This window comes from Frankliniella occidentalis, unplaced genomic scaffold (genome assembly GCF_000697945.3).
Source record: "Frankliniella occidentalis isolate FOCC.00 unplaced genomic scaffold, Focc_3.1 Scaffold258, whole genome shotgun sequence".
In the NCBI taxonomy this organism is placed as follows: domain Eukaryota; kingdom Metazoa; phylum Arthropoda; class Insecta; order Thysanoptera; family Thripidae; genus Frankliniella; species Frankliniella occidentalis.
In genome coordinates this window covers 104,382-108,083 of record NW_026267384.1, presented here as the reverse complement: position 1 = coordinate 108,083, position 3,702 = coordinate 104,382, and the positions used below count along the sequence as shown (strand labels likewise).

The 3,702-nt window shown below is 51.7% G+C and overlaps 1 protein-coding gene across 1 annotated transcript in view; it reads right to left on the bottom strand.

Moving 5' to 3' along the window:
• LOC113211156 (shootin-1-like) overlaps positions 1-695 on the bottom strand; it is a gene marked incomplete in the record, with an annotated part of 56,262 nt that extends 55,567 nt beyond the window's left edge. The window contains 1 exon segment of the mRNA XM_052273248.1: positions 518-695.
• Between the last annotated feature and the right edge of the window lie 3,007 nt (positions 696-3,702).

The following is a 3,702-nucleotide window of genomic DNA, read 5'->3' as shown; positions in this document are numbered from 1 at the left end:
GGAGGGGTGGGCGGGGGGACCTGTGTGACCAATGTGCGGTCACTCGCGACGCCAGTGTGAATCTACTCTGTTAATCCTCGTGGCGACTAGACCTACAACACGGTTCCGGCCCAGAACAGCTGGCTATTTTATGTGTTTCATTCCCTCGTTAATTTGTGTGTGTGTGCACACACGTGTGTGTGTTTGTGTTTACTGCGTGCCTTCCAATTCTCGGGATAACGTCTTTATTTAAAAACTAAATGAGGGCTCCACGGCTCTGCTTTAGTCTAGTCTTTTTGCTCGCGTGGAGTAGAAAGCGAAAGATTAATGGAAATCACAAAAAGGTGTGCGTTCTATTCCAACGCTTCATACGATAGCGAGCGCGTCTTCCGTGTGCTGATGACCTTGTCGTGCTTCAGCCAGGCGCCCTGACCAGTGTCACCCTCTGTCACTTCTTCTAGTGGCTAGTTTCGAGGCAAAGAGTTGACTCTGCTGTCCCCTTTGGGCGGCGCCCCTCCTCCCTCCTCTACCGACTCACCTTTGTACCTTTGTTCACGTCGCTCAGGCTCGAGGAGGGATATCCATGTACTCTTGACGCACTCCACTCACTCACTCGCGCGCGCGCGCACGCTCGCTCGGTGCGGGCTTGGCTGACGAGCGCGGGCGCAACCGCACGGCCTGAACGCGTCTGGGAGACTGACTCACCCACCGACCGGCCGACCGAGCCAGGCGTGTTGTGTTGGCTGCCCGGCTGTCCGCTTACGCCCCCCTCCTCATCTGCCTCTCGCCTCGCCCCGCCTCGCCCCGCCACCTCAGAACACCGCCACACTCAGACACCGCCGTCCCGCCCCTCTCTACGGACTTACGCTACGACGTCAATTAAACAGATCGTGATTATATTCGGAGGAGACGGCCAGGGAAGGAGTTCTGAAAGCAAGAGAGAGAGAGAGAGAGAGAGAGAGAGAGAGAGAGAGAGAGAGGAGAGGGCAGGGTAGCATGCACGCTCTGTACAGCAGCGGCAGTGCTGCCCTCCTAAAGGGATAGGAGAAAGGCCGGGGGAAAGACGAGAAGGAGAAAAGAGGATAAAAAGAGGTGCAGGAAGGCGCAGTGTGACTTACAACCTGATTGTCCCAGAGGGCCGCAGTGCGAGCCTCCGGGTGGGGAGTGTGCCCGACGCTTATGCACCACTGCTGGTTGTCGTCCTCAGAAGTGTCACCATGGGAAGATTCCGATGGATTCCGCCTATTCAAACTGCAAGAAGCGCGATATTGCCATGCCATGACTTGTTTTGATTATACTTGTGCCTAAAACCCGCCCAATAATGTTATTGTACAGCATAAAAACTTTGGTTTAACGACCGTGTATCTGCATATTGTATGTGTGGAGATCATAATTTTCCTTGATTCAATCGAATGCGTCCCCTGCCCTTTTGACTCGCATTCCAAAATATATTCTTAACTTCGACTCATCGTTTCCGTTGTTATTGTTACTGAATGCAGTTTTGCTGTAAAGTAGTTTTACAAATAATCGTAAAATCTCTTTTTCAAATCACTCTGAAAACCCAACAGCATGCATTGCATGCGTTATATAAAGCATGCAATGCATGCTGTTGGGTTTTCAGAGCATTCAGGAATTTCCGAAAAAGTTTTGAGAAAGGCCATTTCCAACAATGTTTTGGTCGGTTTTGGTAGATTCCATTTTCAGACTAATCCAATCAACGTGAAGCATGATTTTTTTGTCGATTTCGATACGATATTGTTTTGATGTCGCTTGTTGTTATAGGTGCCACCTTCGTATCGTTGACGATGCCTCAAACGACGAGTAGCATCGAAACGATATCGTATCGATATCGACGAAAAAATCATTCCTCACGGTGATGGGACCGATTTTTAAAAACTTTTATTTACGGGGTGTGCTTTCTGAGTTAAATGCGGACACCAGTAGTGACGACTTGGCACAACAGGAGGACGTGCTCGAGAAGGTCTTTGTAAAAGCAGGTTATCGATACAATCAACTTGTTATCAACATCCGCCCACACACACGGGCGCCCCCCGCAGCCTCGCGGCCAAAACGCATAGCGAGAGATAGCACCGTCTCAAGGAAGGATTTTGTGGTTTCCCGAAATAAAAGAGGGGAAGGGGTGGGACTACTGAGAGGAAAGAGAGTTACTGCCCGCTGCGTCGAACTTTTATCGCGGTATCCCGATGACTCAATGTCGCTCAAAGCTCGCTGCCCATGCACAGCTGTTATTAACAGGAAACTGCTTGACTTCATCTCGTCAGTAACAGCTATTAGGCATCTCGTATGCAGTACTTTCTTGAAAAAACAAACAAACTTGTGTATGCGTTATTTACACTACACTGTGATAATTAGTTGTAGGTTTATCGGAAAATTCTTTCATGAAGCTGGTCATAAAATTATACAATATTCAAAATTGTGAAATTACAAGCATAACGTACCGACTTGGAATCAATCTACATTCAAGAAAGGGCTGCCGAAAAACAACTGTTGTACAACATATGTTTTAAATTTACGAGGATAGTTTTTAGTGATAAGTACACCTTGTGTATGCATTATTATTTACTAAAATACAGGTCTTCCATGTAGGGAGACTGCACACATGCAACATTTAGGGCTTCGAGAGCTCAGATTGACAGGGCAGAATGCGTTAACCCGTTGCCCCGGTTGTACCCGCCTCGGTCCTACCCGGTTGCAAATATGTGATTGGCACCGCAGCGTTGCAGCCGTGCAGGCGGCCCTCCATAGTCGCTCACAATCGTCCGCGGCGCGCCCAGCGCCAAGGCCGGCGGCCGGCAGGGCAGCGCGGATGCAGGATGCAGGCGCGCCTCCAGCTGGAGAAGCTGCTGCTGCTGCCATTTCACGGTTCGCGGCCGTCGCTGAGCGCCGCGCGCCGCCGCCCCACCTCACCTATCGCGGGCGGGCGGGCCGGTCAACAAACGGTCGGTCTAAGTGTCAGGCGGGCAGCGTTCGTCTCTGCCGCGGCCCGGACGCAGCCCGACGCAGTCTCGGGAGCGAGCGCAGCGCGTCGCTGAGCCGGGAGCTCGTTCCGCGAAGCGCTCACCTGCTCGCGCTGGGAGCCGTATCGCCCTGTGACTCATTACTCGCCGTTTGACATTCCCGTCGCAGCAGACACGCCTCCGCCGCGCCCAGCCCGCCCGGCTCAGCCGCAGCAGCGTCTTTGCTTAGAGTGATTGTTACGAAAAGTCCGAAAAGTGATGGGTGGACATCGCCGGCCGGGGCCCACAAAGGTTGCCTACAGACTGCTGGGCGTGAGAGCACCGGGCGTCGCTCGGCGGCAGGGAGGGAGGGCGAGGTGTGCCCGTGGCCTGTCCGGGCGTGGCGGGCGCAGACGACATTGCAGCCCGCGTGGGTGAGCAGTGCAGCATTGCTGGATATACCCCCCCCCCCCTGCCGTTCTCTCCCAAAAATCGCTGCTCGTTGGCGCTTTAACCCTCAGAGCCCGAGATCACCCTACTCCAGTATTCCAAAGAATAATCGAGGCGAAGACACTGAAATCTCTTTTGTATTTTACTGTTTCACTGTGAAAAATATCATAGTAAATTTACAAAGCGTTAACAATTCTTGTTAACCATAAACGGACCCTTAGTTAAGAAAATTTTCTATTTTATAGTTTCGAGCAATATTTTTTGAATATAGAAGTTTGCGCCGCGTCATAGCGCCCTCTCACTTGTACAATCTGCT